General features: G+C 52.5%; 1 protein-coding gene across 3 annotated transcripts in view; it reads right to left on the minus strand.

Annotated features, from left to right (window-relative positions):
• Positions 1-24,189, minus strand: part of CLEC16A (C-type lectin domain containing 16A) — a 210,424-nt gene that overhangs the window by 14,483 nt on the left and 171,752 nt on the right. The gene's annotated exons all lie outside the window — the stretch shown is intronic.

Consider the following 24,189-nt stretch of genomic DNA (forward strand, 5'->3'; position numbering starts at 1 on the left):
AGGGGAGACCCTGAAAACGCTCCCTGCCAGAGAATCTGCTCTGCCCTGGCGGGTCTGGTGGCGAGTTTGGTGGGAAGAAGGAAAGTTCTGGTGAAAAGCTAGCAATCACAGAGATTCACTTGGCCCTCAGAGCAACTCCAGGTTTGGGATGGGGACCGCACATTTCTGGGGCCTGCGGCCTTCACAGCCTGGGAAGAGCCCGGAGGAGTGAAGGAGCCTCACAATTTGGAGACCTGCAGACCTGGGCAAACCCTGCTTCACCAGCAGAAGCACTAGGACGCGTGCCCAGTGTCGTTTCTCAGGTGCTGGCGGGCCGTGTGTCACCGGCCTCTCCCCACCCCACTGCAGCAGGGGTACATGGGGAGAACAAGGGGGGTACAAGCAGGCCCATCCAGCCTGCTCCGCGCTTGGCACGCGGTGGGAGCAGGCTGTTCTCTATGACGGGAGGGGGCCCTTCTGACGGAGCCGCGCCGGAGCCCCTCCTCCGGTAGGCATGTGCCTTCCCAGACCCTGACTCCTGCCTTGGTACATACAGCCTGCTTTTCTAAAGGGCCGCGGCTTCTGATTTCATCCACGAAACAAGGGAAAGCTCCCAAGGAACAAACGCCTTGTCAACGCTCCCAGGAGCTCTGTGCTCTGTGCCCCAGCCTGTTTCTGCACCAAGTCAGGGCAGGGATGGGGGCCAGTCCTCCTCCCATCTGAGAGTGGGGACCCCAACCCTCCTGGCCAGTCACATCAAGCCTCGCCACCCCGAGCACACTCACCCCGACCCCAAACCTCAGGCTCTCCGCCTGCACCTCTCTCGGCCCAGAGCCCACTGACACTTCTTCCAGCAGGTTCTCTAGGCCTGACCACGCCTTTCTCAGAACTCAGGAAGGCAGCGGGGTGTCAAGCAGGGGTTGGAGAACTATGGCCCTCTGTTTGTTAAATAAAGTTTTACTGGAACACAGCCATGCCCTTTGCTTACGTTCTGCCTGTGGATACTTTCAAGCCACAAAGGCAGCACTGGGCCGTTGCAAGAGAGGCCGCACGGCCCACAAAGCCTGAAATATTTCACTCCCCGGCCCTCAAGGGAAACAGTGTGCACAGCCTGGAAGAGGATGGGGGCACTGGCTCTGGCACCAGGAAAGCCTGGGCTCCATACTGATCCGCTCGCTTACCAGCCGCGGGGTCCTGGGCAAGCCTCCCCACTTCCCTGAGCCTCCTTCCCTCCACCCGCTGGTGGGCAGGCCTGGTGGGGAGGCATGCAAGGGGACCCGATGCTCTGTCCCCACCTCAGGACTTAGGGGAACCCACACCCAGCCACCGTGGAGAAGCTCTTTTGTACTAATGTTTGTGTAAGATTATTTTTGTCTAAGGATCAAAAGCTGGGTCTATTTATACCCCCAGCCAGGCCATCCCGGGTTTCAGGCAATGTGACTGCACGCAGATGCGAGGCCTGGAGGGAGCACGGTGGGTAAATTCCCCGCACCGACCAACGGCGGAGAACAGCAGGATTACCGTGCTGGAGTCCTGAGGAAGAGGCATCATGTGATATACTGTGTGTGTAGTGGCAGGACCTCAGATTAAGCACGACAAACATCAAGGCGAATCCAAACACCAGCCAGGAAGATTCTCAGGGGGAAGGCAGCCACAGCCCCACAGAACCAGCTTAATAGCTGCTTACTTCTTAATCACTTCAAGTGGTAAACCCCCAAGTTTACAAGCTGTTTACTTGCCTTGAAAATGAATCACTCCTTAACAAATCAAAATGTCAGGATAGCTTTCCCTGAGCTGCTTATTTATCAGAAAGTGAACAGAGGGGCCGGAGACTGTGGTAAGAGTTGAGACTAAGCCGACCCTGTTACACTCCCGACAAACGCCCCAGCCAGAAAGAATGACGTGGCAGTCACCAAGGTGGTCACCCACACCTTCTCTTAAGACACACATCTTGGGACTTCCCTGGTGGCGCAGTGGTTAAGAATCTGCCTGCCAATGCAGGGCACATGGGTTCGACCCCTGGTCCAGGAAGACCCCACATGCAACTAAGCCCGTGCGCCACAACTACTGAGCCCGTGTGCCTAGAGCTTGTGCTCCGAAACAAAGAGAAGCCACTGCAGTGAGAAGCCTACGCACCACAACGAAGAGCAGCCCCCGCTCGCTGCAACTAGTGAAAAGCCCACACGCAGCAACGAAGATCCAATGCAGCACCCCCCCCCCCAAAAAAAAAAGACACACATCTTCTCTCTCATGCACTTTAACGCCCTGGTTTATTACTGTAAGACATGTGGGGTGGAGTGTGTGGGGTAGCAGACGAGATGCTGAGACTGAGGTCAGGATACTCAAGTTCCTTCATTTGGAGAACGGATTAGGGGTCAAGCCATAGGTTGACAAAAAATATGGTGCACCTTCTGTAGGTGCTAACAGTTAGAGAGAGAAAACAAAAAAACACCAACCGCTGATACCACCCATTTGCGGGTCTAGCTGAGCAGAGGCAACTGAATGCATCTTTCCCTTGTCTGCCGCTACTAAAAATCCACCTCCCCTCTTTCCATGGCATGGGGACTCAGAAAGGCTCAGTGAAGTTTTTTGTTTGTTTGTTTGGTTGGTTTTTTTGCGGTACGTGGGCCTCTCACTGTTGTGGCCTCTCCCATTGCGGAGCACAGGCTCCGGACGCGCAGGCTCAGCGGCCATGGCTCACGGGCCCAGCCGCTCCGCGGCATGTGGGATCTTCCCAGACCGGGGCACGAACCCGTGTCCCCTGCATCGGCAGGCGGACTCTCAACGACTGCGCCACCAGGGAAACCCTTTGTTTGTTTGTTTTGTAGCTTGGTGCCCAGAATCCCCTTGCAATTTCATGGGGCTCCTCCCCAAATCGAGGCGGCAACACTTTGAGAGCCAGTTTGACATGTCAGGGGTCAGGAGGGCTCTGCAGAGAACTCAAGACGAGCACCTGGCCCCCTGCTCTTCTCCCGGGGAGGCAGTTCTCAATGAACTAGCTTTGGCGGGGGTGCCGAGGGGTTTTCTGGGAGCGAGTCAAACACACATGGGCTGCCAAGTACTTGCAAATGCCCAGATGCTCCAGAGATCATGGGACAAGGGCACAGGCAAACAGGTCTCCCTGAGAGCTCCTCTAGCAGATAAAATTCTTGGCCGTCCCAGAGTATGTCTCAAGAACAGCCTGTGAGATGCATATCAAAGGCTGTATGGGTTTTTACACCAGCCAGCTGATTCCACATCTAGAACCTGACTGATGCTGCGGAAGGCGCCGTGGGTGGGTCCACGGATGTTCAAAGCACTGGTGTGTGTGACACCAGGGAGATCCCTCTAGGGAGCTGGAGGCACTCGGAACATCCACCAATCAGGGAAAAGCCAAATCGAGTCTCCTACGCCGGGTTGACCAAATCCTCGGCCGCTGTCAGACATGCTGGTGTAAAAGCAGATGAAGTGCTGAGGGAAACGCTCAAGACATAGTAAATAAAAAAAGGTTAGAAAGAGCACGTCCCACCTGCTCCCACTGTTGTAACAAAAATAAAAGGTTAAAAAATCTAGGCTCTGCCTCCCTCCTTGTCTGGGCAGCAGAGCGAACAGACAGCAGGGGCTGAAGCAGAAGTCGCGGGAGAACCAGGTGGTTTGCTGTGATGAGTTTAATTTTTTCGTGCTTGTCTGAATTTTCCAAGACTCCTACCACAAATAGTATCTTGAACCAGAAAAAGAATGGAGGATGAAGGAAGGCACACGAGCCGTCTGGGAACTGGGCAGGCTGAAGCTGCTGGGTCCCTAACACAGTCCTGGGATCTGTTCTGGCCTCCAAAGCTCTCTCCCCTGGACCCACTAAGAACCTCCCCACAGCTGGGGCCAGATGCCAAGCTCCATAGCAGGCGGGCCAACGGTGAAATGCATCCCTTGCTTTCCAGGAGCCCTGGGCTTCACAGGGTCAGGCTGGGGTCTTCCTGCTGCCCTCTGGCCCCATTCTGACAGTTATTCTGGGAAGGTGAACTCGTGAGTAACTCTCTGGCATTTGTCAAGTACAAAAATACCACAAAAAGGTCAGCCTTCTATTTTAGGTCCACTGCTAGAGGGAGCACTGGGCTGGGAGTCAGAACCCCAAGTTCAAATTGAAGCTCTGCCCAAACGGCCCTGTGACCTTGGACAAGCCCCCTCTTGTCCACGAGTCTTCACGTCTTTATGCGAAACAGTACAGTGAGTGAGGGTCTCCTGGCTTAAATGGCCAGTAGTTTTCTTTTCACCTATAAATCTGAATTTGACTTGAACCCCGCAGCCTTTTTGGGATGTAGGCAAAGGAGAAGACGCTGAAAAGTGCACCCCAAATATACGTCGGGTACACCGCTGTCTTTGGGTGGAACGCCCACGAAGCTTTCCCCAGGAGAAGCAGGATGCCATGGCAGGCAGGGCCCAGGGTCGGCCAACCGCAGCCCAGAGGCTAGCAGATGTGTCTGGCTTTGCTCACATCGTGTTTGTGCTTGTCTGCTTGTTTTAGGCACCGCCATTCACACACTGGGAGACTGTACATACAAGTCTGGATTTCTGGCTTCTTTAAGAAAGATCTGGCATCACTGGGCCCCATTCACATGTGGCAGCAACTGGAGGGAGGGGGTGAGCTGGCTCCTCCCCCTCCCCAACCTGATGCGCTGGTGCTCGTCGGCATTTCAGTTATTAATCTCTTGCTCTGTATCCTTGGATTCTTGGTCAGATCCACAGGACTCAGGGACGTTCCAACCCCCAGCAACGTTCTGTCAGCTCCCTCCTCAAACCCTACCTTCACCCCACCCCAATCAGTGGGGGTGAGGGGAGGGCCAGTGGAGATGGGGCCGCCTGCCTCTAGCAGCTCAGACAGGTCTCATCTCAGACTGTGTGACAAGAACCACTTGCTCTTGGCCTCAGCTGGGCTGTTCCCTTGGTCTGGAATTCCCTCTCGCCTCTTTCCTGTCTTCACAGATCGCTTCCCCATCTTTTAAGGCTCACACAGCTCAGGGCCAGCTTGGGCAAGAGTTTCTGCAGCCAGTGGGGTTAACGGTCCTTTCCCCTGTGCTCCCGTAGCCTGCCCTGTCCAGCCTTGGGGCCCCGTCAGCCCACCTAACGCATAAGAAACTTGACTGCAAAGATGCTTTGCTATTTTGTGCAACAACTGTCATTATTTTAACAGCTAGCACCTGGAATCCTCTGGGGTTCAGAGGGTTTTAGACAGTGTTTCTGATATTGTGAGCTGTCTCCCAGTACCCATTCTCCCTTCCATCTGCAATTACAGAATCTGACAGCTAGGCACAACCCTGTGGCGAAACTGTGGCCAATGAGATAGAAGTGACGTGTTTGATTTCTAGGAAGGCTTCTTAAAAGGAAGGAGGTATGCTTTCCTCCATTCTGCTTCCTGAAACATTAATGTGATGCCTGGAATTCCAGCAGCTGTCATGGCCCACGAGGATGAATCACATATTAGGGACAGCAGAGCACTGAGCAGGAAGGATCTTGGGTCCCTGATGCCTCTGTGGAGCTCCTACCTTCATACAGGCTTCCTCTCCCTGAGAGGGAAATAAAACTCTTTGGGTTTTTTTTTCTATTATGTAGTTGAACCTAATCTTAACTGACAATTGGGAAAAAGCTTTGTTAAGGCAGGGACGTGAGCTGAGCTCTGTAGGGACAGGGACTAGCCGGCCCCCAGAGCTTCCAGTGTAGGGAAAGCTGCCCTGCACTTCCTGGGGGCAATCTGGGAGAGGTGGAGTGAGGAGAAAGAGGAGAAGGGGTAATTGAGATAGGGGAGGTGACCCCCACGACCCCCCAAATCTTTAGGAAATGCTCCTTCAACTCTTTCCTTGTGTGGTGCAAGTGGACTTTTTTTGGTGGACACAGTGAAGGAACCGTGTTTCCATCTGGGTTCACACGAGGCCACGCAGAGACCACACGTGAAGGCCAAGACCTGGAAACAGCCGGAACCACGAGAGAGTAAAGGGTGGGAAGGCTTGCACGTGTGCAGGCAAGAGAACTGGGGGTCTGAGCCAAAGGTTTCCTAAACCTCCGAGGAGCAGGGAGGCCTCAGCTGACCTCTTCGGTCTGTCCAGAGCTTGTGCTGCTTTGCACACTATAACTATATATAACAGATATTGGTTATGTGACTGAAGTGCAACTATTTCAGGTTAAAAACGGGAAAGTGTGAAAACGACCTGAGCAAGTAGGGGATTCCACAGGGACCTTTTAGAGAGCTGAAGGGGAAGGAACCCCACTGGCTTAGACTTCATCTCGGGGACTGTGACCACTGAACGGCACCAACCTCACTCCACAGCCTTGCCCCTACAGACGCTCCTACAGACCTCCCGCTTCCAGGAAGGATTTGAGGTGACTGATATTTTAAAACCCAAACCCAAATGCCATGGCTATTAAATAATGAAAATACTAAATGCTGAAAGCCACGAGAACACAAACTAAACGGTGAGAGTCCAACAATAAAGGTGGGTGGAAAGTGAAAAGTTGTACCAGAATGACTTCCAGGGAGGAGAAGCTGAGGTTACCACCTGGCTCTCGCTTCCCGGGAGCCAGGACCTCAAGGAACACTGTCCCAAGTGACCTAGCTCTTGTGACATCCCAGTTCGTGTGCAAGATTCCTGTCCCATTACACCCTCCTGGGCAAGGTCCCTGAAGGCAGCTTCTCGGAAGATCCAGCTGCCTGGCTGGAGATGGGGCCTCATTCTGGAAAGATAACAGCACATCACAGCACTTTGCAAACTTTTTTTCTCGACAGTGAAATTCTAGTTTACATGCAAGATGAAAACAGAACTGCCCTGGCTGCATGGTGCCTGATCAAGGGTGGGCTTCCCGTCCCCTGTCTTTTCTAGAACCTCTGCAGAAGCTACCTTTGAAAATCACAGACATGTCAGGCGGGAACCTCAAAGCCTCGAGACTACAGGCTGCAAACTCGAGCACCAAGGGCTGGACGGGTGAAAGAGGAGAGGCCAGGGGTGAAAGGCAGACAGTCCCCCCACTCGCCATCTGTTTCTCCTTGTTGGATTGCGACATGGGCACTGAGAAACCGTTCTCTTCTATCAGGAAAATAAACACGATACATGGGACATTCAGCCTGTGTCAGGGAGAAGACAGGGACTGGTGGAGACTGGAGAAAACTGGAAACTGCAGCTCCGCAGCCTCTCCTGACTGCTGCTACCTGAGAACGTGGCCATGGCTTCCTGTTCTTCAAGAGAAGCTGGATATCTGGATTTTGGTGTAAAACCTCCTGATTTTTTAAATTGCCGACAACTCACTTCACCTCCTTTTTTAAAAAAAGAAGCAGGCAGCCCGAAGCAAGTCAAACCAAGCACGTCTCCTGTCCACGTGGGCCTCTGCTCCGGGCTGAGACCGGAGCCATCACAGCTGAGGCCACCCTGCCCAGCTCCTGACGTGTGTGCCTTCTGAGTCTGAAGGACATGACCCCAAGCCATCTAAGGCTCACATGGATGTGCTTCAAAGAAGTCCACTTTTCAAGAGACATCTTTTAGGAAAAAGACCTAAGATTTGGAGGGGAGGGCTGTCCACCCTGACAAAACCCAGGCCCTGCATTTCGACAGTCTCGGCTGGAATGAGGACCGTGGGGCTGGGGGGTACCCTGGGTCGGCCTTTCATTAGCAAATTCGTCCCGTGGCTGTGGCTCAGGTTGTGAGTATGCAGTGTTTGTATTTTTCTCACCACTCCTCAATGCTGGGAAACAGTAAAAAAATCAATTGGCCCCATGACCTCGCGCACAAAGCTGAAGACGGCAAGCACAGCCGTGGTCTTATTTCTCCCCTCGCTGGCTCCCTCCTCGGCGCTGCCCTTTCACCTCCCAGCACAGCCTGCCTGGGCCCTGGGGCCAGAGAGGAGGTGCTGGGCTGGGACTGAGTGTGGGACTCAGTCTGCAGCCCACAGGGTCCACAGGCGACACAGAGCTTTCTCATCCACATTTCTGACTCGAGAGGCTGGCTCTGGAGCACCCCCCTACCCCCGGCAAGATGACAGCGATGCCCAGCGATGGGGGCTTGAAGCCACGGAGTTGGGGGCTATGCCAGAAAAGCCAAAGTACCCGCAACTGTTCAAAGAACATGGGGGGGGTGGTGGAAGCAGGGTTCAGAGTCAAGTCCGACAGCGGCGCACCCCCTGGGCCAGGCAAGGCCAGGTGCTCATGCAGGCCTCCTCTGAGGAATTCGCACAAAAATAAAGGAATTCACCAACATGGGTCAGGGTTCAGAATGGCAGAGACCCTGCAGCCTGGCAGGACCCTGGGGACCCCCTGCAGTCCCCTCACTCCCTGCTAGGACTCCAAAGCTTCAGTGAAGGCAGAAAACTCGGGTGTCTGCACAGGGACCTTCCTCCATCTCCCCGCAGTGGGCCACACGATCTACCGTTTCAGGATTGTGGGCACAAGACTCTGGGCTTTAGGGGCAACACACGGTCCCCAGGTTGGTGACCCCCGTGACTTCTGGCCGTCTCTGTGTGTACTTCCCGGCTGGCCCAGGGGGCTGACCTGGGAAGAGGGCGCTTCCACTGCCTCCCTCAGCTGAACCTCGATCACTGACTGGCTGCACCTCAAAATGCTTACAGACTTTTATTTCCGGTTGCTTTGTAGGGACGACATGTCCACTATATAAAAATAGCTGGGAACTTGCAGAATCTTTTAACCTACGGCTGTTTATCCACGGATAAACCCTCTTGGATTTTAAGGACTATATTTGAAAACCTGCGGGAAAGAAAAACTGCTCTTTCAGTATCTTGTCGTCTGTGTGCCATCTCTGTCCCAACTCTGCCTCTCAAAGTGTTTTCGCCCTCGGGTGAAGCCTGCCCGGGAGGGCTGCCACCCACGGGAGAGATCTGAGGTCTAAGTGTCTAAGACCCAAGGTCTAAGTGGCCCTCTGGCTGCCGGGGGGCCGTCAGGGCCATGTGAACGTCGGCACCTCACGTGCTGGTATCCCTGCGCTGCCCTGGACCCAGGGGGCTGGCTGGCAATGTGGGGTCACGGCTGGACTTGACCTCTGAGAATCTCATAAAGAGTAGCATAAGCTGAAGGTTGCCAGGGCTTGGGCTTTATCCCCAGGGACCAGGGCCCTGCCTTGTCCAGCCCCTGCCCTCCTCTGATGGCATTACCGTCTGTATAACAGTAAGCAGACAGCCCCGCCAACAGTCTCTCAGCCGAGGCATTAGAAAGCCCACCAGTGGCCATCTTGGCTGCCTCTTTACGGAGGCAGGAAACAGGGCTGAAAGAGCAGCGAGAGGGAGGCGGGTTAGACAGCGATCAGGAGGCGCTTCCAGACGCAGGGAGGGGGTCACCGACCCCGGATTCCTCTGTCCCCAGGAGGAGGCCTGAACCTGGAACCACTGGCCAGGGCTGGGGTGGGTCAGCTACAGCCCTGCTTGCAAAGGACAACCTCTTGGGGTTCTCACTGGCCCAGGCACCACTGATTCTTCCCAGCAAGTCTCTCATCCCATCAGCCCTGCTCTGTGCTCTCAGGCCAGAAGGGGGTGAGGCCAGGGGGCACATGTTGCATCCTGACACACGCACCCTGCCTCGTGTGTTCTACAAGGTGCCATGTGCAAGGGGGCCAGGGGACTCGTTCTGATCTTCTGCCTGTGCGGTCCACACACTTAACACACTCCCAAAGCATCCTGCACACCCGTGGTCCTGGTTCTGTGTGTGTGTCTGCAGGACCGGGGCTCTGCAGAGTGGGGTGGCTCACGCCTGCAGCGGGGCCACATCATGGTCTCCGACCGTGTGCCTTAACAGATTGGGGTTAGGCCAGACGGACAGAAGATGACGTTTGATGACACGTCATCTGCAGTGAGACCTGGAGATGCCATCTAGAACTACATGGGGCAGATAGGATCAGGCGGCGTGAGGCGCCACACAGAGACCGTGATGGCTATCAGCCCAGAACAAGCTCCACAAGCCGCAACTGAGGTCGCTGAGTGGACGGGACTGTCACTTTCTGTGCCGGCAAAGCTGTGGGACACAGGCCACCAGGCAGTGGACACACAGCACTGTCATCTACGTGGGAGGAGCCTTGAGAGCAGATACTTGGTTCTGGGCCTGGAGTTCCCACTCCGAGCACAGGGTACGGGCGCGAAGAGAGCGCCGGGAGTCTGGCCACCCCGCGTGGGCACATGGCCACGAGGGACCCACTTACCCCACAAGCCTGTGGCTCTCACATGTAAGGCGGGGGTGACAACAGCTCACCTCACAGGGCCCACGAGGACTGAACAAGTTGCTCTGGTCTAAGTGTTCAGTTAGCGTGAGCTCTTCTGACTACTTAGCTGGCATTTATGGTACCTGGAATTTGGGCCCAATGAGGCAAGAACTGGGGATTTTCATTTTTATGAGGGTCTCTACACCTGGGGTATGTGACAGAAGAAACGGCTCAGCTTGCTAGAGAAAACAACACAACACAGCAGAATCGTTCCTCGTGTTAGCTGTTAGGAATGAAGGTTTTAGGAGTTTAATAGAGACAGGGCTTTCTTTCTTCCTTTCTTCCTTCCTTCCTTTCTCTCTCTCTTTTCTTTCTTTCTTTCTTTTCGTTTCTTTCTTTCTCTTTCTTTCTTCTTTCTTCCTTCCTTCCTTTCTTTCTCTCTCTTTCGTTTCTTTCTTTCTTTTATTTATTTTTGGCTGCACTGGGTCTTCGTGGCTGCACGCGGGCTTTCTCTAGTTGCGGCGAGCGGGGGCTACTCTTCATTGTGGTGCGCAGGCTTCTCATTGCGGTGGCTTCTCTTGTTGCGGAGCACGGGCTCTAGGCACGTGGGCTTCAGTAGCTGTGGCACATGGGCTTAGTTGCTCCGCGGCATGTGGGATCTTCCCGGACCAGGGCTCAAACCCGTGTCCCCTGCGTTGGCAGGCAGATTCTTAACCACTGCGCCACCAGGGAAGTCCCAAGACAGGACTTTTCTAAAGGAACTTTAAATATTTGAGTTTAAGGGATTTATATGAAAACAGTATATGAGAAAATGGGGTTCCTGTTACTTTCACCTAGATTCTTAAAATCTCATCTGTTATGTTTGGGTTCAAGACACACAAGACTGTGCTCTGTTAGTGTTTCTTCACTGGAGAGTTGAGTGCGTCGTGGAACCATATGAAACTGCCCCTATTTCAACCAACATGACCAATAAAATCAGAAATTTCCTATGGTTCAACCTAATATGAATTTGTCCCTCTTAAAGACCTCCACTGGAGTGATTCCTGGAGGAAGGGGAGGGGAACACAGTCGGCTGGGTACTGTGTAGTCAAACAAGTGGCTTTCCCTAGCTCTCCCTTCTCAGTTGCCATTACAGCTGTGTGTGTGTGTGTGTGTGTGTGTCTGTGCTCACATGTGTGTGGCCCTTTCTCCAGCTCAGATTCATCTTTTCATTTCCAAAAGGCAGCGGCTTTAACAAAATGTTCGGCAATGATGTTGGGACTTAAGGAGAGGTGTGTGTCTTCTTGATGGAAGACGCCTGAAAAGGGGGCTTACAGGGGCTTGGAGAGGCTTCTCAGGTGGGCTCCGGTTTTCCCTTTGTGCTTTCCCTTTGTTCTTCCTTGCAAATGCTAAGCTAATGCGTTCGTTACAGTCATCCCGGCTGTTCTTCATTTGTAGTTTTGACTTATTTTTTTAATAGTATTAATATTTCATCATAAAAGTATTGATTTCCTTTAACCAAGAGACTTTAAAGTTTGCTGCATCCTTAAGCATGATTTTATTATGTCTTGGGGCCAAATGTTTTTTGCCTGCCCCCAAAGGAATGCTTTTCCTTTTATGTAATGTGTGTCAAGCAGAAAAAAGGAATTGATTCACAGAATTCTGCATCATAGGCAACTTTTAAGGAACGTATCCAGAAGGGGGTACTTGGACAGACATTTCCTAAACATGACCACAGTGTCTCACTGTTAATCCAGAAATAAGAACCAAAGCACAAAATTTACATTAAAATACAAGACAGCTCCAAGAGAAGCTAGTATGGGAAAATTAAAGACAACTCGAGACATGAGCCCAAAGCTTAAAAACTCCTTCTGAGCACCTGAAGAGTCATAAAAACCTCAGTCTCCACACTGTCATCTCTCTTCCCGCCCTTCAGAAAGCCAGCAGAAAACAGGCAGAAATACTGCCGGTTTGGGGTTGCCTAGAAAAGGCTCCGCTTCCCTCTCTCTCTAAATCACCAGCATCAGATGCCAGTTGTAGAGTTAGGGAAAGGATGCTCGGCTTTACAGACCCGTCCAGGAAGTGTGTGGAGGGCAGTGACTGGCAAACCAAACGAGGTGCTCCGCAATGTTTAAATATTGAGCATCGGGCTTCCCTGGTGGCACAGTGGTTGAGAGTCCGCCTGCCGATGCAGGGGGACACGGGTTCGTGCCCCGGTCTGGGAAGATCCCACATGCCGAGGAGTGGCTGGGCCCGTGAGCCATGGCCGCTGAGCCTGCGCGTCCGGAGCCTGTGCTCCACAGCGGGAGAGGCTGCAGCAGTGGGAGGCCCGTGTACCAAAAAAAAAAAAAAAAAATTGAGCATCCTTTCTCCTTCCTCCACATTTATTATTAACTTGGACCCACATCACCATGTACACTGACTTCATTTCTTCCCAAGAATCCGAGACACAATGGACAATGAGTGGGGGTGGGGCTGAGATTTGGGGTTCTTTCTTTCACATCCTCCCTGGATATCCTTTACGGTCAGCCCCATGTCTTTAGAGCCACGAATTCCTGGAAACGTCTCAGCCTCTCAGTGACCCCTGGCGCCCGAAGGCAGATGATTAGTGCCCCAAATATTGACAGACTGGACTCTCTTCCCCTTCCAAACAAGGGAGCAGTGTCAGAGTGAGGCTGCATGAAAGACGCTCTTGCCACCGGGCAAGCGAGGTCGTGGAAACATCATTCAGACAGGTGCTCTATTGCTTGGGACAAACCGCGGTTCCCTCAGCTTGGCCCAGGTAGAAGCGATGCCTGTGATGCCACGTGAATGTCAGAGGGGTCCAGTTTAAAAAAAACAAAACCTGTCTATGGCCACCAGAAGTCCTTTGCTCAGTGACGGGACAACCGGGACGGGGGATGGTGGTGGCCCTGCTCTGACACACGAGCCACGTCGGATGTCAGCAGCCTGGCCAGCGGCAAAGCAAGCTCGGCGCCTGGGCCTTGGGTCATTCCTTGTGAGGATGAACATTTGGGATTGGAAACAGAAACCTCCAATGTTGCCAGAAAGCAAAGCAGCACCTTTTCTTGGGAACGAGCAAGGGGGGTTGGGGGTGGACCATCCATCATGCCCCTGCAGAAACCAGCCGCCTTCCTGTCAAAAGAAGATCCTCTGGATCTGCCAGTAGGAATAAGCCAGCTACAAGTGTGCCTTTTTCCTGGGCTTTTATAAGAGAAATTGTCCCAAATGACCGGCCTGCAGCTTCCACTTTCTTTTAAAAGACAGTACTACATTTGAGATTGATGTTTTCCCCTGAAACGCCGGCTAAATTTATCCTTCCCTGCATCCTGCTCTCTGGTCTCTGCACTCAGCTGGCCCTCGCCTTGCTGAGTGAAGCGTCTGTCTTGGGACTCCCAGTCCTCGCCGCCGGTGGTACTCGAGCTCCCGGCCCTGTCCTGCTGTGCATCACGCAGACAACCCCCCACCCCTAATTTCCTCCAAGAGTCCTCTGCTGCCTCGGTCCCTCAAGTCCCTGTGCATTAAACCCCAACTATCCGAGGTCTTCACCCGGCTCCAGCTCTCAAAAATCTACCCCAAAAAGCCCTCAGGTTGTCTGGCTTCGAACGGCTCATGAGCATCCCCTCCCCGGCCAGTCCCGCACCCCAAAGTGGCTGAGTGCTTGTTATCTGATTGCTGTTAGAGGGAGTGAGGTGATGTAGACCGCCAAGGGCCTTACGGACTGAACTGACCAGAGAACTTACTTCTCTCTCCTGGTCTCTCTTGGCAAGCTGCCCTGTGAGTGAAATTTCACTGACAGATTTCATGCCTGATGCCTAGAGAGCCCAGTATTTCTGAAAACTTTATTCGTACACGTGGTTGCAAGAGAATGTGCCCTAAACAGACATTTGGAGCTATGGTTTCCAGTTTGCTGTTAACCTGTGGGCTTTTTGGCAGGAATAAGAAATAAAATAAAATAAAATCCTTGCTAGAAAGGATGCACGGGCCCATGCTGGCAGCACATGCACACAGGCTGTGGAGAGGATTTTGCCTTGAAGTGCTGAGCAGGCTGGCAGCTCGGCAGAGCCCGGGGGATGAACATATGGGGTCCAGGTGTGGCCAGATGGGCATCCCCCACTCTGATTTCTGGAAAGCAACCTGGCAAGGGGCTATCAAGAGTCTTAAACATGGGCATTCTCACTGATCCTAAGGAATGCTTTCTAAAAATATCACTGGAAACCCGGACAAATATTTCTGTGGAAGGAGTTTCATCACAGGGTGGTTCATGACGCAATAGAAACAACTTAAGTAGCCAATATACGGGCCTGGCTAAGTAAATATCTGCTAAACTCCAGGCTTCGCAGGTTGAATTATGTCTCCTCCAAATTCTTATGTTGATGTCCTAACCCCAACTACCTCAGAATGTGACCTTATTTGGAAAGAAGGTCATTCCACAGATGTAATTAGTTGAGATTAGGGTGAGCCCTAATCCAACATGAGTGGTGTCCTAATAAAATGGGGGACATGTGGACACAGGCATGTGCAGGGAGAACACCACGTGAAAGCAGAGATCGGGCTGATGTGCTTACCAGCCAAGGAACAACAAGATCGCCAGCAAACCAGCAGAAGCCAGCAGAGGGGCCTGATTCCTCCTCATCACCTTCAAAAGGAACCAACCCTGCTGATACTTTGATCTCAGACTTCCACCCTTCAGAACTGCGAGACAATACATTTCTGTTGTTTTAAGCCACCCAGTTTGTGGTACTGTGTTATAGCAGCCGTAAGAAATGAATACTCAGACCCAGACTATATGTAGCCATGAAAAATGAAGTATTAGGAAGAGGTATTTGACAGCACAGGGAAATGCTTCTGGCATGGTAGCAATGTTGTTAAAAACAAAACCCCTACACAACAAGGAGTTACTGTAGAGCACAGGGAACTACATTCAATATCTCATAATAACCTATCATGGAAAAGAATCTGAAGCTGTATGCCTGAAACTAACACAATATTATAAATTAACTCTAGTTAAACTTAAAAAAAGGAACTCTCTGTTGTACAGGGAATAGCAGGTGTGTGGGGATAGGGAGAAGGGAAAAACAAACAAACAAAATGAAAAACACCCCATGACCCAGCAGTTCTGATCTTAGGCTGCACATGCGTCCAAGGATGCCCACAGCAACACTGTCCGGGGTGGCGAAAACCAGGAAACACCTAAAATGCCCAGCCAAAGGAATACGTGGATCCACACTATGGAATATTACACAACCCTGAAAAGGAATGCGTGAAATCTATACGCATTAACACAGAAAGATCTGTGATTCACAGTGGTGTCTGAAAAGCAAGCTGCAGAAGGGTATGCAGAACGATGATTCTGTTTAGGTTAAAAAAAAAAAAATAGCAGCCCAAATCATAAGACAACCACAGATCCATAAGCCCTTATCCTAAACCTTTGAGGCTGGATGTGTTCTAGACTTTAGACCCTCAGCTGGGTCTTAGGCAGCTAAAAACCAAACCTATTAAATTTCTGCAGGAAAAAGCCAAGTCTATTCACAATAAATGGTATCTGCAAGTCTTTTTTTTTTTAAGTATTTATTTATTTTTTGGCTGCTTCGGGTCTTAGTTGCGGCACGGGGGATCTTTCATTGCGGCACTCGGACTTCTCTCTAGCGGTGGTACGCAGGCTTAGTTGCCCCACAGCATTGGGATCTTAATTCCCTAAGCAGGGATCGAACCGGCATCCCCTGCATTGCAAGACTGATTCTTAACCACTGGACTACCAGGGAAGTCCCTGCAAGTCTTATAAATAGCCTATAAATAGTTCAGGGCAGGTTTTGCCATCAAGTGAGTTATAAAAACTCTTTTGGTGCTCAGTGCTGTGTGGATTTCAGAACTGCAGAGAAGGGCTGAGGCCCTGCGCTGCCCACTGGCTATGGGTGCACATATGGATGCAACTGCACAGAGAAGGTTCTGGAGGGAGATGAGCCAAACCGTGGACGTCCAGGGAGTGGGGGGAATGGGGAGGAGTAGTCAAAGGGCACTTAGGTCCCATTGGTAACATTTTATTTATTTTTTAAATAAAGAGTCAACTCATGCATTTCTTGGGTAACTAAAGATTAGGGAAAAAAGAGAAAGAGAATAAAAAACAGAGAAAACACAGATAAGAAGTAAACTGAAATATTAGTGAAGTTTTTTTTCTGGGGTGGAGGGACCATGGTGATTTCTTCTTCTTGGAGCCTTACAGTTTCCATTGACAATTTTCTACATGCATGTGTTAATCCACAAATGCATATAAGGGGCCTGCAGCAACAGCGGACACACGACTGGTTCCATCCATTCCCGTCATTGCCAGCTCATCCCCAGGGCCCTGGTGACCTTATGGGGCTGAGTCCCACTCTCCCTGACTCACTGCCACCACCACCCGCTTTCGCTCGTGCTCCGCTCGGCTGCCACACCTCCATCACCATGAAATACGGCCCCTTCCCGGGACGCTGCTCACACACTTGCCACTTTGATTCATCATCTCTCTTACTCCCACTGTCCTTTATTTTTCTTTGGCCTTTGACTGCTTTTTGGGAGTTTATCATATTGAACTTTTATCCCTTTCCAGGAAACCCTATTCTTTTTTTCTTCCCTTTCACAATTAATAAATAATCGTAAGAGCACTTCTTTGGACAGAAGCACATCCTGCCTCCTAAACAGAACTGCTGCAGCGTCTCTTTTGGGGACCCTCCGGGCCTGTGAAGGGCACATCACCTGTCACTAGAAGGAGAGCATTTTGGTCCATCACTGCCATGCGTGGGGGGAGGGTGCCAACAGTGTTTTCAGTATCTGAGCTGCACTCCATCCTACAAGACTGCTGTGCTTTCACAGCTATCCTCAGAGAAGGGACGGGAGGATGGAGTACCGGGCTGGCGGGTCTAAGTGCCAGGGTATGGGCAGGGGAAGAGAGGTAAGGCATCCGAGTGCGAGTGTGGGCTTTGGAAACAGACATGTTCAAGTCCCAGCCCTGGGATGCTGACCTCCTGTGGAGCCTTGAGCCTTGGATTCCCTGAGTATAATATGGAGGAAAAGAATCCCTACCTCATGCATTGTTGTGAGGATTAAATGAGAAGAATACATACAACCATGCTTGGCATAGGGGCTGATATATAGTAACTGCTCAATTAACAGGAGCTGGCATTATTAAGTCATAGCACTAGGCATGGCTCTGAGCCAGGGCTCCAGACCCCCTCGCCAGTTTCAACCACACAAAAAGAGGAGCACAACTAGCCCTAAGCATCTCCAAGAAATGACGTGGGGCATTTAGGATCAAATTTTAAAAGTCACTGGAGTGAGCTGGAAAGAGTGGCTGACATGTCATCTACCAACAGCAGGAAGTGACCTGCAGAGCGACCAGCAGGTAGTATTCACCTGTTTTCTCTCTCAGATCCACAACGCAAATGAACCCTTGCTACTTCAGAGGTTTTCAACAAATGCTTGCAGCAGTGATTCTAATACCTACTTTCTTTCCCAGAAGTCATGATTCTGAGGTCAGACCACAATCAACAGAGATTTCTGGAAAGGTATGAAATGCAAACTTATCTCATAATTTACAGGAAAGGGAACAGGAGGCTATTTTACCAGCAAGAACAGAGTCATTTCTTCAAAGTCAAAAAGAAATGGAAAAAAGGCAAATTTTAGGGAAGAGGAAGGGTGCCAGGTGAGACTGGATTGCATGAAGGTTTCCAAATTATTCCAGAATGTTTTGCGGGTTCCAATTTCTTTTTTCACAGTTGGATTGCTTGAAGGAAAATGTTGCATAAATTGGACTGTTTTATAATTAAATGGGACACAAATGAGATAATCTGGTCGTCAGAAAAAGATGACAATTTTGTGACAGTCCTACTCGTTTAGAACTGGTTTTAAAAATACAACACCTTGGGCCTCCCTGGTGGCGCAAGTGGTTGAGAGTCCGCCTGCCGATGCAGGGGATACGGGTTCGTGCCCCGGTCTGGGAGGATCCCATATGCCGCGGAGCGGCTGGGCCCGTGAGCTGTGGCCGCTGAGCCTGCGCGTCCGGAGCCTGTGCTCCGCAACGGGGGAGGCCACAACAGTGAGAGGCCCGCATACCGCAAAAAAAAAAAAAAAAAAAAAAAAAAAAAATACAACACCTTTACTGAGGTATAACTCACATAACTGTATAATCTATACATTTAAAGGTATAATCCAATGATTTTTAGTCCATTCAGAATTATGCAGCCATCACTACAATCAATTTTAGAACATTTTCATCCCCTGTGTAACTAGTTGTGAACTAACTCGGGGGTTACAAACACATGTATCCTCAAGTATGCTGAATGAGCCCATCACCTGGCCTTTTCAAGAAACTCCCACTCCAGATTCTGCCATCTGTTCTGTGAGTATTATAAAACGTTTCATTCTTCACGTCAGGCCCGGCGCCAAGAACTATCCCTTCCAACAGAATTCATCAGAAAAATGTCCTAGGTCCAGTTTCTCCTTCCTCTTCACTAACGAGGGGAGGACAGCTGGGCTGCTGCTGGGGGACTGGGGCTAAACACCTTCCTGGGAAGCAGGATCGAGGTCTCGGGCCCCACTTATGTGGCCAGGGTGGAAACTGATCACAAAGGGGAATTGTGTGTCCAGCCAAACTGGCAGCAGGTGTCACATGGACAGTAATGTTTTTATTCCTTGAGGATCTGGGCAGCCTGTGGGCCCAGGCATCAACGGCTCTCCAAAAGGACAGATCTGTTTTGCTCACCCCTGAGTCCACAGCGAACAATGTCTAGCATGTAAAGGGGTACTGAAGACTTGTTGGCTCCATCCATCCATCGATCCATGCATCCATCCATGCATCCATCCATCCACCCAATGCTTTCTAAGCAACACCTATATGCCTCCTGGTACATCTCCAGGAGCTGGGCATTTAGCAGTAAACAAAACAGTGTCTGCTGTCTTGGAGCTTACAGTTCAATAATGGGATGGGACGGGATTGGGGGGGGTGGGGGGGCAGACAGTGAAGAAACAGAAGCTGTTGGGAGGGAATGAACGCGACGAAGAGAGTTAAGCAGGGCAGGGGGCATCTGGAGGGCTGGGAGTTGGGCACAGGATGGTCAGGGAAGACCCCTCAGAGGTAGCGAGGTCTGAGAATGAGACAGAGGACAGAGCCAGGCAGGTACCTGGGACGACAGTGTTCTAAGCAGAGGCCAACCCAGTGCAGGTGCTACAAGGCAGAGGCCTCTGGCACAGTGGAGGCTCAGTTGAGGCCCCTGTGGCTGCCTTGGAGTGGCCAGGGGACAGTGGGAAGAGGCAAGGTCAGTCTTAGGAGCAGCAGAGGAAGCAGACTGTGTGGGACCTTGGGAGCCACTGTGAGGAATGTGGCTTTCGTCCTGAGTAAAAGGGGAGACAGTGACGGATTTAAGCAGAGGACACACATGATCTGACTTACACCTGAAAAGGATCTCTCTAGCTACGGTGCTGAGAATACCAAATTGGCCATGGAGAGAAGCAGCGCAACGGATTTTGAAGGCCAAGGTCAGGAGGCAGCAAACAACCTCCGGAAGGCCAAATCCCCAGATCAGGAAATGGGCCTGGTTTTATAAGTGAAGTGTGGCTGGAATGAGGCCCTGCCTGCTCATTTGCATATTGTCCTGCGAGGCTGGAGCCTCGTTCTGACAGACATCACACACCCCTTTAGGAAAAGTCAGTGAACCCCTGGCCTAGGATATGGGGTGCAGTGGTGAGAGGGGAATGGGTTGGGGCTGCACTTCCCGGACAGCACTTGGGGCTGGGTTAGCTCTGGCCCTGGAATGGAGAAGTGGTTTGGTCTCCAGCTGCTCTGTGTGAAGACATGTTTTTGGCCGCATTTTCCTTCCAGCTAAGTGTGGGTCATGGGATCCCATGGGAAGCCCAGCCTGGGGCTGGCCCCTGGGGACAGCTATTTGTGGTCATCTAGTGGGCAGCCTTTAGCCCCCCTGCTTGAAGCCCATCAGTGCTTCCCTGGGTCCTCTGATGAAGTCCAGGACAGTCGACAGGCACAGGGGGTCACGCCTGTGTGGGCCTCATCTCCTGCCGCCTCCTGCCTGCATGGCTCAGGCTGCTTGCAGGACGCACGTGCACACCATGGTTTTTACAGCCTGGGTACTGCCGCCTGCCCGGGACGCCCCACATTTAACCTAGCCCATCCGTCAAGACCTCCCTCAGGAGCCCTCCTTGCCCTCCAGTTCTGGGAGGGCTGGCGCCCCTGTCCTGGGCTCCCACACCATCATGCATGACCAGACTGTAGCAAGAGTGGGTAAGGCGTCATCTTCCTCAGGACACTGTGAACTCCCTGAGGGCAGGGTCTGTCTAGAACCTTCCACTCCCCAGTCTTGGCAGAGTGTGGCGCAGGGCAGTGCTCATAAGGTCTCCCGAAAGTGGGACAAGTTTGAAGAATTGGCCTCTCCTGAAATTGGGCCCAGGGTATTGAATATATCCTGCTCCTATACCAGACCCCCTGTTTCCCCCAAACTCGCTAAGCGGCAGCTGCTTTGATGGAGAGAGCTCCTGACTGAGCACCCTGCAGCCTGCCAAGCTGTCAATCCATCTCTAGGTGACCACCGAGGCTGCTGGTCCATGGAGAAGGGACCTTGGTCATGCTGGGCCCCGTGTTGTGCAAGCCCATGGTAGATGCTCGGTGAACATTTGAGGGTTAAAGGAATGACAACCAGGACACAGCATTTGACCCCAGTGGTCACCGAGAACCCTCTTGTAAAGCTACCTAAGAGGAATTTGTCTCCGATCGTGTTCTCAAGACTGGGTGGACATTTGAACGAGCCAGGGCGAGTCACCGAACACAGTGACCCTCGCCTCACTGTTTTAACTGGGCTGCACTGGGCATGGCCACTGGGGCTTCTCAGATGCTCTCCAAGGAGATTCTAGAAACACGTAGCCCGGGTGGAGGGCACAGGGGTAGGCTGGCTTGGGCCAGGGCCTCAGGCGGGAGAAGCTCTTGCCTGGGCTGGGACTCCACGCTTCCACAAGGGCTATGCCTCTGCCCTGGGCATCGTGGGGGCGGTGCCTGTGCGCCTCTCCAGCTGAGTGTAGGGGTTCTAGTCGACTGACCTCCTGATCACCTAGTTGGCCACCCAACGGAAGCTGCAGAGGTACAGGACCGTGGAAGGACAAGCCCACGTGCCTGGAGGACCGAGGAGCTGAGCCGAAGGCTGTGCTGAGCTGAGGAGGCCCCAGGACCCCGGTGGCGGTGGGAGAATGAGGCCACTCTCTAGCCTGAGGCTGGAGGGATGCCCTGGGATGCTGGACAGTGCACTCGGCCCCCCTGGCTCCTCGGGCACGGCACCGCTGCCCCTCGTTTGGATGTGCTTCCTGACGGAGATTCAGGGACATGCTGACTCTAAGATGGACGAAGTGAGGCGGAGAGTCAATCAACTGAGTGGTTTGCTGAGAAAGTGCCACATGCTGGGGACAGGAGACACTTTCAAGGCACAGATTTGAGCTTCCGGCTGTTTGCAGATTTGAGGTCAATAACTTAGAAGGAATTCTCCTCCAGTGGGCTTGTTAGTTATGGGGCTCTGAGCCGTCTGGCAGGCCCCTGAGCCATGTCAGTAATAACAAAGGATAGGGAATAAGAGTAAAAACGAGAACATAGAAAGTGAGGCTACGAGCTGGAGTCAGAGTCGGGCAGAGGTAGGATGGACATCCGTGCGGCTGACTCGCTGTGCAAGGCCAGGTAAGTTACTTACGCACCCTGAGCCTCAGAAAACCTCAAATGCAAACTGAACACGTGCCTACCTCTCCCCAGGAGGTTCTGAAGGTGAGATAATGAATCCGTGAACATGCATGGAACAGACCCTGAAGCACAGAAGGTGGACCATTGATGGGGAGCAGGGGAGCCTGTCCCCCCTCACTCTGTGGCTCAGTCCCTTCCTGACTCAGGGCCCCTGCACATGCTGTTCCTGCCTGGAACACCCTCTTACCTCCCCATCCAGTTTGTCCAATGAAACCTTCCGCTGTCAACACGCACCACCGACTCAGGGAAGGCTTCCCCGATCCCCATGAGAGAAGGCCAGGTTCCCCGTTATCAACCAGTTATTTACTGGTAAGATTCTATGAATAACGCCTACTATCCTTATAAGACTGCAAGCTCCATGGGGCAGGGCCACACGTGTCTTGTTTGCTCACGGTTGTCACCTCAAACCCAAGCACAGCGCCTGGCACACAGTGGATGCTCGATAAATGTTTGTAGAACAAAAGAATGAATGAAAAGGTGAACTCCACTGCTTTCCCCAAAACCCATCCAGCTTTGTGGCTTCACAAAGGCAAAGAGCTAAAGAAGTCCCCAGACTCACATCGCTGCAGGGCTTGACTATATTCTGCCAGCCCCAGAACTTTCCAGAAGGTTTCTAAATGTATCCTTGACCAGCAGACCTTAAATTTCTACTGCAGAGGCTTCTGCGCTTGGCTGGTGCACCAGCATTTTCCATTGCAGGTCAGCACCTTATTATATACTTTTTAAAGAGTTCTGGCTGAGAGCCAGCCCAGGCTACAAAAAGTAGGAGAAAAAGCTGTTGATACATCACACCTATTGGGCAAATGTCAATTGGCTTGAGGAGACCTAGACAACCACTTAGTGCTGCCAGCCAAACACAGGCATCTCAGGCCTGATTTATCAGCAAGCTCTGACAGGTGTGCTCAGAAAACCCTTCTTGGCCCAGTAGTGAAAACTGGAGGTCAGGAACCACGTGTGAGGGGATATCACGAGTGAGTTGACATCACGGTGTCTCAGCTTCCAACTGTGACTCCTCCAGGGTGAGGCCAAGAACTTCTTCAGGTCCCCAAGCCCTGAGCAGACTGTGGGGTGAGATGGCTTTGGAGTGACCGACAACAGCACGTAGTCACCGTGTGACTTAACCTCTGGGCCTCAGCTGCCTCACCTGTTAGGTGGGGGTGGTACAGGGCCTTCCCCTGCAGGCTGCTGTGACCCCTGAGTATGGAGACACCTAGCCTGAGGCTAGCAACATGGCGAGCCTCAAGAAACCCTCTTCAGTGCTGCCCAAGCCGCTGAGACATTTCAACCTCAGAACGGCTCAGCTGGGCACAGGTCCAAGCACATTACTGCTTCTTGGAGGTGCGAGCTGGCTGGTCACCTCGCCTCTCCAGCCTCAGTTTCTCCATCTCCCCCTCCTCGTGGTGTTACTGAGATCACGAGTGGGAAATGCTCTGCCAACCCTGAGGTGCTAGATGACGTGCGGGGAGAGCACCATCCTCAAGGGCAGATCTGTCACAACCTGGCAAGCTGTACCCAAACCCATCACTGACCATGCTAGCTAAGGGTGTACCCCCGCCCGCCTCGCTCCCGGCTCCTGGGTGGACCTCAACGGCCCCCGCACCACTGTCTCCAATCCACTCCCCACCCAGCTGCCACACAAGCGCAGACAGACACGAATCAGGCGCAGCCCTCCCCGGAGCGCTCAGTATGAAATCCACACGCCCTCCCCAGGCCGGCCCCCACCCACCTCGGCCACCTGCTCCCCTACCCCCGCACCTTACTTCCTGCGTTCCAGTGCATGGGTCCTGTAGGCAACACCTCTGTGGTGACTGCCCCCATGATCTCTAGCACAACGGTCACCCCATTTCTATGTGTGCCTCCATATGTGGCCATCAGCCGCAGGAGGTGCTGGAAGAGTGCACGCTGCCTACGGGGGCTCCTTCTTTAGTGGCTCTATCAGGGCAGCTGCCCGGAGGTGCCCTTGCCTGGCAGAGCCTGAGGGCACGGGGGAGATTACATGCAAGCTCCCTGTGGAGCGGCCTGGAGGAGCAGGGCCAGCTGCCCTGCGAGGGGAGTGGGGCGGGCTGCTCGAGCCCTCTGGCTCCCCCCCGCCCCTCAACAAGCAGCTGTTGAGATATTGGGACAGCGTGAGGCACCCACAGGGCTGAGCTGCCCCAGTGAGGCAGGTCCTATCATCAGTCCCATTTGACAGAGAGGAGACTGAGGCTCAGGGGCCTTACAGAACTTCCTGATATCACACAGCTGTTGATGGGCAGGTACCGAGTTAAACCCAGATGGGCTGCCTCCAGGATGTGTGCCCTTGAC

This window comes from Mesoplodon densirostris, chromosome 16, assembly GCF_025265405.1.
Source record: "Mesoplodon densirostris isolate mMesDen1 chromosome 16, mMesDen1 primary haplotype, whole genome shotgun sequence".
NCBI lineage: Eukaryota > Metazoa > Chordata > Mammalia > Artiodactyla > Ziphiidae > Mesoplodon > Mesoplodon densirostris.